This window comes from Microtus oregoni, unplaced genomic scaffold, assembly GCF_018167655.1.
Source record: "Microtus oregoni isolate MIOR12 unplaced genomic scaffold, Mior012 000073F_ref0000255, whole genome shotgun sequence".
Classification (NCBI taxonomy): domain Eukaryota; kingdom Metazoa; phylum Chordata; class Mammalia; order Rodentia; family Cricetidae; genus Microtus; species Microtus oregoni.
In genome coordinates this window covers 1,794,589-1,809,712 of record NW_024543986.1, presented here as the reverse complement: position 1 = coordinate 1,809,712, position 15,124 = coordinate 1,794,589, and positions in this window count along the sequence as shown.

The window sequence follows — 15,124 nt, the reverse complement described above, 5'->3', positions numbered from 1 at the left end:
ATTTGCCAATATCTACAGTTACTGAAGTCTCTCTATGTAGCCTGGAATTTGATTTCTAACTCACAGAGATATGCCTGCCTCAGAATTCCCAAGTGCTGAGATTAAATTTATATGTCATTATACCAGGCCTCAGTTTGTTTTTTGATACTATGCTGTGGAATATTCCTATAAGATGCAACACAGTGAGAGGTACACAAACATTTGAAAAGTTTTGTTGTTGCCCTTTTCCTTTTGCAAAACCTTAGGGTTGGAGATGATACTGCTCATGTGGATGAATTAAATGCAATGGGTTTAATTTGGCCCCGAGGTAGCAAGGGCCAGGTGGCAGGACTGAATCGCCAAAGGCAAGGTGATTGTAGTTATCATAATGGACAGTGCAGACAAAATAATATCCATAACGACCTAACCCATAATAGTCAGCACAGGCACAGTAAGTTTTTGGTGGTGGAACTTGTATGGACCCTTGGTACTGGCTAATCAATCATGGTGTTTGCAGATGTGAGATGATAGATAGGAAGCCCACTCGGTTGTTGTTTAATTCTGTATATGAAGAAATCATCTCAAAGACATGAAAGAAAGGCTACGTTGGGTTGTGGTAAAAGGGGATTATGGCTTGTGAAATCAATTTATAGACTTGAGGCAGTTTGCAGGTTCAATACCCCTTAAGTGAAGGGAAGGCCAGATTCCTCTGAGGAAACACCTTGATAAAATACCTAAAAGTTTGGCTGTTAGCCTTTCACCAGTCCTTCCCCAGAGGAACCTACAACCTTTAACTATACACTTGGGGAAAGGAAACAATCAGACTTTATTAATTATGAATGGTTAGCCTTAGCTTAGGCTTGTCCCACTAGCTTTTTTTTTTTTAACTTGGTTTAACCTGTTTCTAATTATCTGTGTTTTGCCTCAGATTTTTTTTAACTTTTTTTTTAAAAGTATGTCCTACTTTTTTGCTTTATCCATTGTAGTAATAGGAGCGGTGGGGCTGCGTCCCCAGCACCCCGGCTGCCTGGCTAGCTTATGCCCGAAATAACAACACACAAATTGTTTTCATTTAATCACTGCTTGGCCCATTTCTATCTAGCCTCTTCTAGTCTAATTCTCACATATTAATTTAGCCCATTTCTAATCATCTGTGTAGCGCCCTTAGGTGCGCTTACCGCGAAGATTCTAGCCTATGTCCATCCTGGGTTGGAGCTTCATCGCGTGCGTCTGCCTGGGAGCTGGGAGCATGGTGTCTCTCTGAGGCGTTTGCTCCCGAGAGGAGAGCTGTGGAGTCTGAGCTCACTTCCTCTTTCTCCCAGCATTCTGTTCTGTTTACTCCTCCCACCTATCTTCTAACCAACGAGGGCCAAGCAGTTTCTTTTTATTTAACCAATGACCTTCTTCCATCAATCCATGTCTGTCTGTCTGTCCCCTGGCATCTCCCTGGTGTCTCTGTTTCCTTCTCCCCCTGAGCCTAAATTCCTCCTCCTACTTATTCTTCCTGCCAGGAAGTCTTGTCTATATCCCTTCTCCCTCATTATTGGCCATTCAGCTTTTTATTAGATGAATCAAGTGCCCTAGGCAGACAAGGTAAAGCAGCAATACATCTTTATATGATTAAATAAATGCAACATATCTTTGCATAATTAAACAAATATTCTGCAGCAGGAAATTACAATAGTCGAATCCAGGTGGGATGACAAAGGCACAGTCTGACCAGGAATGAAGTTATGGGTTACTCCTCCCGGAAAAGAGCCCAAATCTCCTGAGGTCCTTGCAGAGGGTGGAGGAAATGCAGAATGGGTAGTAAAGGAAGGTAGTTCTAAATACCAGCTAAGACCATGAGACCAGTTACAGAAAAGATTTTTTTATAGTTTAAGCTTGTTTCTAACTAGCTCTTATAACTTAAATTAACCCATCTCTATTCATCTTTGTGTTGCCATGTACCTTGCTCCTTTTACCTCTCCTCCTACATGCTTTGATCTCTGAGTTTGGCCTGGTAACTCCTCCTTTCTTCTTTCCAGAGCTCTCTGTCCCCAGAAGTCCCTCCTAACCTCTTCCTACCTAGCTAATGGCCGTGTAGTGCTTTATTAAACCAATCATAGTAACACATCTTCACATAGTATATAGGAATATTCCACAGCATAGTATCAAAAAACAAACTGAGGCCTGGTATAATGACATATAAATTTAATCTCAGCACTTGGGAATTCTGAGGCAGGCATATCTCTGTGAGTTAGAAATCAAATTCCAGGCTACATAGAGAGACCTTGTCAAAAAAAAAAAAAGATAAAATAAACCAAAATGGGAGGTTCCTGAAGAACAGCAAAGGAAGTTGACCTCTGGTTTTCATGTACATGTGTGCAGAGTACACACATTCATGCTAATTCACAAACACATGTACATACACACACATATCCAGTTCAAGACTATCTTTGTCTATGTTATGAGTTCAAGGAAAGCCTGAATTACATAAGACCTAGTCTCAAAACAGAATAAACAAATAAATAAGAATAAATATAATAAAAATTGAGGGTCACTAAGCATAAGCACCCAGAATGCAACTCAAGCCCCAAAGTTCTTCCAGTCCCTCCTCTGTCTTCCAAATGTTTAGAACATATGAATAAGTCACCCAGTTGGTTCCATGCAAGTTTTTTATTTTGGAATAACATACAGAAGAACTCCAAGAGTAGAGTAAGAAAGGATACCGAGGATATAGGTAAGTGGTTAGAGCACCTGCCTAGCATGTTCATGACCCTGAGTTCAATCCTCAGCACTGGGAAAGAAAACTTTAAAAGAACAATGAACACCTTTCATCTATTATCCTCACCACATTTGCTTTTTTGTCTCGAAAGATAGAAACACATATTCATTTGTTTGCTTGGTGTTGTTTTTGAACCAGAATGATTATTGAAGTAACACTTTAACCCTTCTTTACATATCCTCTAAGAACAAGAATGTTATCTTACATAACCATAGTAAGAGACCATATTCAGGAAATTAGGATTACTGAATGTATGTATCACCTAACATAATCCATATTAGTTGTTCGAAGTCTCCCAATAATGGTGTTGACACCTGCTTTTTCTGTTGTGACACAGCTGCACAAGATAATCCCAACTTGGTTCGCTGAAATGGTGCACATCTTATACAACATTCTGGCCAGACCTGCACAAAATTACTCAGAGACTATTGCAATTTTAAAAGACATTGATCTTGAAATTTAACCATCATTTTACTTTCACAGAATCCCCCAGAAAGAACGTCGCCCCCATGACAGCTGGAAGTAATTCTAGAAGACGACGTCCCCTCTCCCAGTAAAGTTTGCCCTTGGGTTTAGGGACATCATTTAGGGGTTGAGGGTTGGGGGAGGAATTTTATAAGCTCAGGGATCATTTTGAAAAAAAAAAGAGGGATGATGGGATAATATATTTGTAATTGTGAGTTACTGTTTTTAGACAAATATATTGATATCGATTCTTGTATATTGATACAAAGTGAAATTATATTGACTATTGTATGCATGCATGTTTCTACCTCTGTTTAAAAGATTTTTTATGTATTGACATATATTGTATTGATATATATTGTATATATTTACCATATTGCAGTGTACATTTCTACCTCTGATTAAGATACTTATATATTGTTTGCGTATTGATATATATTTACCATATTGCAATGTATGTTTGTACATTATTTATTTTTGGAAGTCATTCTCCTCATTTGTTTCACAGTTGTTTTTTGTCTTAGTCTTTAAGTTAGATAGATATTGAGAATTATATAGATCAATAGTCATCTAAGTTTGTCATTTATAATTAGACTAATCAGGTCCTTTAAATACATAGAGATTATACTCAGTATAGATAGATAATCTTCAACTTCTTCAAAGAGCTGTAGAAAATGGCCTTTAATCTAACTCAGAGTTTTGTGATAGTGAGACACAATTGCTCCTGGCAACACCGCTCTATTCCCGAGAGAATGTTGAGCACCAAAGACACTCCACCTGTAGCCTTTCTTTTTGGCAGAACTGGCGTTTGGGCAAAGAAATACCCACACCTCAACCACTGACAGAGATACAGATATGCATCAATAGATAAAACAGGACTGTCATATCCTGCCAAGACAGGGTAGAATACTTTTGAAAAGTTGCTTGCCTTTGAAAATGGTATGTCAGTTATGTTAGTCCTTAGCCAAAGTTGGTTGCTTCAATGCTGCAAACATGACCTTGGGTGATTGCCCAGGTAGCTAGTTGTCTCTGTGATTTGTTACAAGTTTTGGAAGTTGTTTAATTGCACTTCCTAATTACTCAGGTAACATTATTTCCCTTCTCAGATATTCGATGGGGTTGAAGACTATATAAATGTAGTTAGAATAGGATATTTGTACTTATTGTATATAATTTCGTAGTAGGTTTTTTTTAATTTATTTATTATGTATACAATGTTCTGTCTGTGTGTATGTCTGCAGGTCAGAAGAGGACACCAGACCTCATTACAGATGGTTGTGAGCCACCATGTGGTTGCTGGGAATTGAACACAGGACCTTTGGAAGAGCAGGCAATGCTCTTAACCACTGAGCCATCTCTCCAGCCCTCGTAGTAGGTTTAGAACTCTCTTACTTAAACAAAAGGGGGAGGTGTTGCGGGAGGTCCTTCCGCTCCTCCAGCCAATAGCAGCTGAGATACTAGCCCATTGGGGCATGGTTTCTCTCCCTTTAAAAAAGTGGCTACTTCCCTTCTCGCTCTCTTTGCTTCCTGCTCCGGTTCCGGCGACTAGACTCCTTCCTGATTGCGCAGAGGGCTGTTGTCTGGGACGGTGATCTGTAAGTTTTTTCCCCTTTAAATAAATACCACCTTATTAATCATAATTCCAAACTGGTGTGGCATTGTTTATGACTTACGCCTTCATTTAGGGAATAATTTTGGTTAGAGTCCTATGTGAATGTGTGGTACTCAGTAACTTTGTAGCAGGGAGCATAAGGTATCTATTTGTCTCATCAATGGGTGTATTTCTGACTACTTGGTTAGGGGAATGTTGTGGTTTGAATATGGTTTGAATGTGTCCCCCAGGCTTCCTGGTTGAAATCTAATTCCCATTGTGAAGTCGTAAGAGGATGGAAACTGTCTTAGTTCTATCATTATGAAGAGATAATGACCAAGACATCTCTTACAAGAGAAAGGCAACCAGCCAGCAAGGTCATCACCAGATTTGTACCTGTGAACTTGGACCTCTAGAACCACGAGCTCAAATTAGCCTTTTTTCTTTATGAGCTAGCTACTCATTCTGTGGTATTCTGTTAGCAGCAGTAGAAGACAGGCTAATCCAGATAGGTGATATCAGTTAAGTCTCTCTATTGTAAAGGGATTTTCCCACTTTGCAATTAATATGGGAGAGGGTAGGTGCTACCGTCTTTCCAGGACTATCATCAGAACAGGATTTTTATTTAAAAATATCATTTTTGTATTTTTTTAAAGTTAATTGTGTGTGTGTATGTGGGGGGGATGTGTACATATGTGAAGGTGCCCTTGTAAGGTATTGAATCTACCTGGAGCTAGAATTAGAGGCTATTGTGAGCCCGTTGATGTGGGTGCTGGGAACTAAATGGGCATGAGTCCTTTGCAAAAGCAGCAAGTGCTCGTAACTAGTTAGCCATCTCTCCAGGTCCCTGAATCAGGACTTTGAAGGATGGCCAGATTCCCAGTGAGCAAGGAGGAGGAAAACATTTTAGACGGAAAGAGGAAAGTACATAAAAAGGTACAAAGGTATACACTTGTAACAAAAGGCACAGTGGTGTGGATGTGTCCCTTAAAGGCTGGTGTGGGGCCAATGGAGGTTTTAGAGCACTGAAGGAGACATGCCTTTGAAGGAGACAGTGAGTGGTTTCCTTCTCCTTTCTCCACGTTTGGCTTCCTGCCATGGTTTGTTGCCTCACCACAGACCCTAAACAATAGCATCAACTGGTCATGAACCATGAGCTAAAACTTCTAAAACCAGGAACTAAAATAAACCTTTCCTATCCTAAACTGATTTATCTCAGGCAGATTTTTTTCCTTTTCCTTTTCTTTTTTCTTTTCTTTTCTTTCTTTCTTTCTTTCTTTCTTTCTTTCTTTTTTTTTTTTTGAGATGGGGTTTCTCTGTGTAGCCCTGGTCATCTTAGAACTCACTCTATAGACCATGCTGGCCTCAAACTCAGAGATTTGCTTGCCTCTGCCTCCCAAGTGCTAGAATTAAAAGGCTTGCACCACCACTGCCCAGATGTTTTTTGTTTGTGTGCTCTTGTGTCAGTGTCACAGTGCACATGCGGACATCAGAGGAAAATTTTCAAGACCGGATTCTCTCCCTCTGTCATGTGGGTCCTGGTGACTATGCTGAGGCTGTCGGGCTTGAGGCAGACACCTTTATCTACTCAGTGATCTTGTCTACCATTTTTGGGGGGCGGTCCCAAGGTAGCCTCAAACTCTCTCCTCCTGAGTGATGGGATTTCAGATATGCATCTACTACGTCCAGTTGATAAAGTGCTGAGCACAGAATCTAGGGTTTCGTGCATACTAGGCAAGTACTCTATCTACTGAACTACAGCCCCAGCCCTATTTCATATGTTACAGTAACAAAAAGCTGACAAACATGGGAGAGCAGAGACTAACTCAAAACTGCTAGCATGTATAAACATGAGTTTTGAGTAGTGGCAGGTAGACTATCTAGGAATCTCAGAAAGTAATGCCTTGGAATATTTGTTTTTTTAAACTTACCTATATTTTATGTGTAAGGGTGTTTTGCTTATGTGTATGTCTGTGTGCCAGGTATATGTGGTGCCCTTGAAGGTTAAAAGAGGACTTTATATCTCCTGGAACTAGTTACTGACAGTAGTGACAGCCATGTGGATTCTGGGAACTGAACTCAGTTCCTCTACAAGAGAAGTCAGTGCTTTTAATCCCTAACTCTCTAACTCAGAGTTGCAGTATTTTATACTGTAAAATGACACCGTCAAATGGACTTTCATGATGTTCACCTCTTGCTGTGTGGATGGATTTATGAAGGATAGGAGCAAGGTAGAAAAAACTGTAACACTAGAAGGAGAATTTTTGCAACAGCTTAGGCAAGTGAGCAATGATGCATCCATTACAGACACTTTCTCTGATGTACAAGCTGCCTATGTGTTTCAGTCCAAATGCATTCATTTCGGATGGTTGCATGGACAAGGCTACTTAAGAGGATGGAAGACCAGACTTCAGGCTCTGGAATACAGGGTGTCCTAAGGGGAAGATAATTAGGGCGAAAGGTTTGGACTGGAGAGGGAGGGGAAGGAGGATCGGGGGAAGGGGAGGGAAATGGGAGGAGGGGAGGAGGTGAAAATTTTTAATTAAATAATTTTTTTAAAAAAGGTTGAGGATATAGGACCAGATGCTCAATTGAGGGATGGTGGGAGTGAGAAAACCTAAAGCAGTATGGAATAAGGGTTCAGGAGAGCTATCTAGCTTAAAGAATTGCATGTTAGGTTGTATGATGGACAATTAGGATGAGTTTCCTGGCAGAAGGTCCTATGTCAAAGTTGGGAGTTGGCCTCCCTGATTGCTGTATGTAAATTTAATTCAAGCCTAATGTTCTGTCAGCTGTATTATCACATACAGCAAGACAGCATGGAATCTTGCTCCTCTAGGGTTTGTTTCTGGACTCAGCCTGATATGTGGTGAGAGCAGACAGATGGATACAAATGTGGAAATCTTTAAATAACACCCTCTTGTCTTGAGTACAGATAGCATGAGAAAATAATTATGGCTTTTTTAGATGAAAATAAAACAAGATGGGTTGATAAGGTGATTCAGCCAACGGAACCTACCGATAACCAAGCTGGAATCTTAGTTCCATCCCTAGGATCCATATGATAGAAGGAGAGGAAACAACTCTCTTAATCTGTCTTCTAACTTTCATCTACATCTACAGAAGCACATATGGGTGCACACACACACACACACACACACACACACACACACACACTAAATAAACAGATAAAAATGCATCTAAAAGAAATATACTTAATTGATGCATCTTGTACAGTTAGGTTCTGAAAACCTGACTGGGCTAATGAGGGAATGAAGAAATGATAGAGACTGAAGAAATGACAGACATACAGAAAAGCTAGGATAAGGTGAGATGTGCTCACTCTGATGGAAAGCATCTACCATGCAACAACGTGAAACTTAGTGGGTTTATCACAAACAGCACGAGGAGGAGGGTTTATCCAGTATCAGTAGCAGGTCCCTGGGGGAGTAGTCTTAGGTCACAGGCATCTTGAAAGAGGAAGTTATGATTGCAGGTTTTTGTACACGCTTGTCAACTGTTGGTAAACACTCGCACTTGGACCAGCAGAAGCCTTTGCCATTCCTCTGAGCCCACCTGAGGAAAATATTGCCTCTCTCATGGGTCTGAGGCACTGGGGTCCTTGACATGGCTGTGCCAATGTCAACAATATACCTTCACTCATGGCTTCCTCTGTTCCCCACATTTAGTTATTTTTTAAAAGTTAATGCATTTTAATAAACATATATTTTATAAAGTCATCCCAGGTATCATGGTCATAAAATACTTGAATATTTTTTTATGAATCCTATTTGTGAAATATTAAATACTTAAATATTTAATTTAAATAGTAAGAATTAAATAATGTTGAATTTGTTTTTCCCTTCTTTTTGTTTTTTGTTTTTTGTGGGGACATATAGTCCCATTTAACCTAAGTTTGTCTTCAGTTTGCTATGTAGCTGGAGATCCTTGTGAGGTCCTCAACCTTGACAATTCTGGGTCATAGGTGTGTGCCACCATGTCTGGTTCTTATACTATGCTAAAGATAGAACCGATGGCTTCATAGATAGTGGGCAAGCACTACAGAAACTGAGGTACATCCATCTCTGGACTTTTGGGTTTGTTTTCATCATAGATTCTATAATCTATATAACTAATGATTTTAAACTTTTTTCTTTCCATCTCTTCCCCTTCCTTCATTCTTCTCTTCTTTTCTTCCTACTCCCTTCCCCCCCTCTTTTCTTGAAACAGGGTTTCTCTTGTGTAGCCATGGCTGTTCTGGAACTCTTTCTGCAAACCAGGCTGTCTTCAGACTCAGAGATTTGCCTGCCTCTGCTCTAATTGCTGGGATTAAAGGCACACACTACCATGCCTGAATCTCTCTCCTTAGAACCTAGGGCCTTGCACATGTTAGGCAACTACTCTAACTCTGAGATACTTCCCCAGCCCATATTTTATTTCTAATCTTTAATAACTGTTCAAGCAGACACATATTTTTGGTTTTAAACTGATGATTACCATTTTGTGTATAGAACATTATGCTTTTAAGATATATATGTGATAAAATCAGGCTATTTAACATGCTTATTACCTTATATTTATAGTTTTTGCCAATCTTAGACATTGGTATTACACTTGAGTAGTAGAGTTAAAAAAGAGCTTTCTTTATGCATGTTATACTTTTTAACGTATAAAAAACAGTCATTTTATTTGTTTAAAACTTTTATTCTTCTATTATAAACTGTATCTTGACAGCAGCTTCCCCTCCCTCCACTCCTAGTCTCTACCTCCACATCCTTTCTACACCAGATCCACTCTTCTTCTGTTACCTTTTTTAAAAAAAGAGCAGGCTTCCCAGGGTTATCCACAAACATGGCCTAACAAAAAATAAGACTTGGCATAAACCATCATATCAAGGTTTAAGGAGGCAACCCACCAGGAGAAAAAAGGTCCTAAGTGCAGACAAAAGATTCAGGGATACCCCTACTCCCACTTTCAGGCGTCCCAGAAGAACCCCATGCTACTAACCAAAAGGTATATGCAGAGAGTCTAGCTCAGACCCATATAGAGCCCTTCAGTTTGTCAATGTTTGTTGCTTCAGTCTCTGTGAGACCCTATGAGCCCTGATTAGTTGATTCTGTGGACTGTGTTCTCATGGTGTCCTCAGACCCCTCTGACTCCTACAATCCTTCCTTCACATCTTCTGTGGGGTTCCACAGCTCTGTCTAATGTTTGGCTGTGGGTCTCTGGATGACATCCCTCTGATGACAATTGGGCTAGGCACCAACCTATGAGCATAGCATTATTAAGAATCATTTTATTGACTTTTAATTTTTTTTTGCCAGTCATGTTTGGGTCTATACTGGGTCTCTGGGCTGTACCGCCTCTGCTTCATGTCCATCCAGGCTGTCAGGCACGGGCTTCCTGAAACATGAATTCTAATTGTTATTTATAATAAAAACCCAGAGTCAGATTTAGGGGTTAATGCTGAAAGATCAGAGAAGCAGAGTGGCCAGTCACTGGAGTTCATACCTCCACCAATGCTTAGACCAAAGAGGTGAGCCTGTCTTTGTGAATCCTCAGACTACATGCTCAGTCTGAATCCTTAGACTTCATCCTCAGACTAACTCCTCAGACTGCATGCTCACACTGAATCTGTCTCTATGAATCCTCAGACTGCATCTTCAGACTGCATCTGAGCTCCTGGCTACCTCTTGCCCTATATTCCTCTCTTGTCCCAGCCATATCTCTTCCTATTCCCAACTCCCTGGTGTTGGGATTAAAGACATGTGACTCCCAAGTACTGGGATTAAATGTGTGAGCCACTACTGCTCAACTCTTTTAGACTGGATCAATTTTGTGTAGCCCAGGGTAGCCTTGAACTTACAGAGATCCATCTGCCTCTGTCTCCTGAGTGCTGAGATTAAAGGTGTGTGCCACCACTGCTTGGCCTCTATGACTAACTAGTGGCTAGCTTTGCACTCTAATCTTCAGTCAAACTTTGTTAGCTTACAAACAAAATATCACCACAGCTTCCTCCCATGGTGTGGACCTCAAACTGGACCAGTCATGGGTTGGCTACTCCCACAAGTTCTGTGCCACCATTGCCCCAGCATATTTTGCAGACAGGACAGATTGTAGGTCGAAGGTTTTGTAGCTGGGTTGGTGTCTCAGTCCCACTGCTGGAAACCCTGCCTGCTTACAGAAGATGGCCAGTTCAGGCTCTGTATTCTCCCTTATTAGGAGACTTCATTAGGGTCACTCTGGTAGATTCTAGAGAGTTTCCACTCCACTATGTTTCTACATTGCCCCTCAAGTCAACTCTCCCAGTACTCTTTCCCTCTGTCCCTCGCATACACCACTTGATCCCGCCTGTTCCCACCCCGACTTGTCACCACTCCACCTACAAAATCTATTCTGTTTCACCTTCCCAGGGAGATCCATGTGTCCTATTTGAGTTCTCCTTATTACTTAGACTCTGTGTATATGGATTGTAGCATGATTATCCTTTACTTAATAGCTAATATCCACTTACAAGTGAGTACATACCATGTTTGTCTTTCTGGGTCTGGGTTCCCTCACTCAGGATGGTCTTTTATAGTTCCATTCATTTGTCTGCAAATTTCATGATGTCATTGTTTTAATAGGTGAGTAATACTTCATTGTGTAAATGTATCACATTTTCTTTATTCGTTCTTTTGCTGAGGGACATCTAAGTTGTTTCCAGTTTCTGGTTATTATGAATAAAACTTCAGTTAACATGGTTAAGCAAGTGTCCTTGTGGTAAGATTGAGCATCCTTTGGTTATAGACCCAAGAATGGTATAACTGGGTCTTGAGGTAGATTGATCCCCAGTTTTCTGAGGATCAGCTCTATTGACTTCCAAAGTGGTGGTACAAGTTAGCACTCCCGCTAGTAATAGAGGAGTGTTCCCCTTGCTTCACATCCCTACCAGCATGAGCTGGCACTTGTGTTTTTGATATTAGATATTCTGACAGGTGTAAGACGGCTTCTCAAATTAGTTTGGATTTGCAATTCCCTGATGACTAAAGACACTGAATATTTCTCTGTTTCTCAGCCATTTGAGATTTCTCTACTGAGAATTCTCTACTTAGATCTTTACCCATTTTTAATAGGATTATTGAGTTTGTTGATGTCTAGTTTCTTGAGTTCTTAAATTCTGGATATTAGTTCATTGTCAAATGTGGAATTGGTGAAAATCTTTTTTTCATTCTGCAGGATGTCATTTTTTTCCTATTGACACTGTCCTTTGTCTTACATAAGCTTATCAGATTCATGAGGCCCCATTTATTGATTGTTTTTCTTTGTGCCCATGCTATCAATGTTTTGTCTCCTTTGCCAATGAATTCAAGGCTGTTCCCTGCTTTCTCTTCTATTAGGTTCAGTATATTTATGTTGAGATTTTTGATCTACTTAGTCTTGAACTTGTGCAGGGTGATAGATATGGATCAGTTTGCATTCTTCTATATACTGATATCTAGTTAGACTAACATTTGTTGAAGATGCTTTCTTTTTTCCATTGTACACTTCTCCCTTCTTTATAAAAAATCAGGTGTTTATAGGTGTGTAGATTTGTGACTGTGTTTTTGATTCAATTCCATTGATGCATCTGTCTGTTTTTATGCCAATACCATGCAGTTATTATTATTATAGCTCTGTAGTACAGCCTGAAATCAAGGTCTGTAAAAAATTGTGTTGGAATTTTGATGCAGATTATGTTGAATCTGTAGATTGTGTGTGATAGGATTACCATTTTTATTATGTTAATCCTACTGATTCATGAACATGGGAGATATTTCCATCTTCTGATGTCTTCTTCAATTTCTTTCTTCAAAGACTTCAAGTTCTGTTGTACAAGACTTTCAATTGCTTGGTTAGAGTTACTCCACGATATTTTATATTATTTGTGGCTATTATGAAGGGTGTTGATTCCCTGATTTCTTTCTCAACCCATTTGTGTATAGGAGGGATACTGACTTTTTGAGTTAATCTTGTATCTAGGCATTTCACTAACGGTGTTTATCAGCTGTAAAAGTTCAGTGGTAGAATGTTTGGGTTCACTTCTGTATACTATCATATCATCTGCAAATAACAAATCTTTGACTTCTTCCTTTTCAATCAGTATTCCCTTGCTCTAGTTATAACTTCAAATATTATATTGAATAGATAGAGAGAGAGTGTACAGCCTTGTCTTATTCTTGATTTTAGTGGGATTGCTTTGCGTTTCTCTTCAGATAATTTGATGTTTGATATTTTTTGCTTTAAATTGCCTTTATTATGTTTGGGTTTGTCCCTTGTATCCCTAATCTCTCCAAGATTTTCAACCTGAAGGGATGTTGGATTTTGTCAGAGGCTTTTTCAGCATTTAATGAGATGATCATGTGGGTTTTGTTTTTGTTTGTTTATAAAGCGAATTACATTGACGGTATGTTGTATGTTGAACCACCCCTGCACCTCTGGGATGAAGCTTATTTGATCATGCTGGATGATCTTCTTGATGTATTCTTAGATTTGGTTTACTACTATTTTATTGAGTATTTTTGCAGTGATGTTCATTAGGGAAATAGGTCTGTAATTCTCTTTCTTTGTGTGGTTTGGGTGTCAGGGTGACCATGACCTCATTTGACATAGTTCCTTCTGTTTCTATTTTGTGGAATAATTTGAGAAATATTGGTGTTTATTCTTCTTTGAAAGTTTGGTAGAATTCTGTACTAAAACTGTCTGGTCCTGGGATTGTTTGGTTGGGAGACTTTAATAATTACTTTTATTTCCTTTTGGGCTATAGGTCTATTTAAACTCTTTGTTTGACTTTGATTTAACTTTGGTAAGTGGTATTCATTGAGAAAATGATTCCAATTCCCATTGTATTTTCCAATTTTGTGGTGTACAGGTTTTTTAAAGTATGACCTAATGATACTCTGGATTTCCTCAGTGTCTGTTGTTATGTCTGTTTTTGTTTCTGATTTTGTTAATTTAGATGTTTTCTCTATGCCTTTTAGTTAGTTTGGATAAGAGTTTGTCTATCTTGTTGATTTTCTCTAAGAACCAACTAACTCTTTGTTTCACCGAGTTTTTGTCTTGTTCTCTTCATTTCTATTTTATTGATTATGTTTGATTATAATGACTCAGTTTGATTATTTTCTGTCATCTACTCCTCCTGGGTGAGTCTGCTTCTTTTTGTTCTGGAGCTTTTGGGTGTACTGTTAGGTTGCTAGTATGAGATCTCTCCAATTTCCTTATGTAGGCACTTAGTGCTATGAACTTTCCTCTTAGAACTCACTTTCATTATGTCCCATAAATTTTGGTATATTATGCATTCATTTTCATTGAATTCTAGATAAATTCTCTTTAATTTCTTTCATATTTCTGTCTTGACCCAGCAATCATTCAGTGGAGACTTGTTCAGTTTCCATGATTTTGTATGCTTTCTGTTGCTAAAATCCAGTTTTAAGCCACAGTGGTTTGATTACATACAGGGAATTATTTCAGTTTTCTTGGATCCATTCAGATTTGCTTTGTGACCAAGTATGTGGTCAATTTTTGAGAGTGTTTCATGAAGTGTTGAGAGGAAAGTGTATTCTTTTATGCTTTGGTGAAATATTCTGTAGATATTGCTCAGGTCTGTTTGGTTCATAACATCTCTTAGCTCCAGCATTTCTCTGTTTAGTTTTTGTGTGGATGACCTGTCCATTGGTGAGTGCGGGGTATTGAAGTCTCCCATTATCAGTGTGTAAGGGTCTATGTGTGATTTAAGCTTTAGTAGTGTTTTCGTTACATACATGGGTGCCCTTGTACTTGGGGTATTGATGTAAGAATTGAAAGATCATCTTGGTGAATTTTTCCTTTAAATTTTGTTTGAAGTCTATTTTCTTAGATGTTAGAATGGCTACATTATCTTGTTCCTTAGGTCTATTTGCTTGGAAAATATTTTTCCAACCCTTTACTCTCAGGTAATGGTAATATGGATGCTGAAGTGTGTTTCTTGTATGCAGCAGAAGGATGGATGCTGTCCTCACATACATTTTATTATCCTGTGTCTTTTTGAGGAGGAATTGAGATCATTGATATTGAGAGATACCAATAATTCCAGTTATTTTGTTGCTGTTGTTGGTAGTTGTTGTAATGTATACATTTCTCTTCTTTTTGTTTTGCTAGTGTAGCATTATTTATTTCCTGTAGGGATAAGTCCCGCCCCTTAGGGGGCGTGTTCGCCTCGGGCTAATGTTTGCCTATAAATTTGGAGAGCATGCTCCCAGCCGCTTCTTCTGCTTTCCAGGTCTCCGCAGGAACAGTGGTTCTGTAAGTCTATTTCTACATTAAAG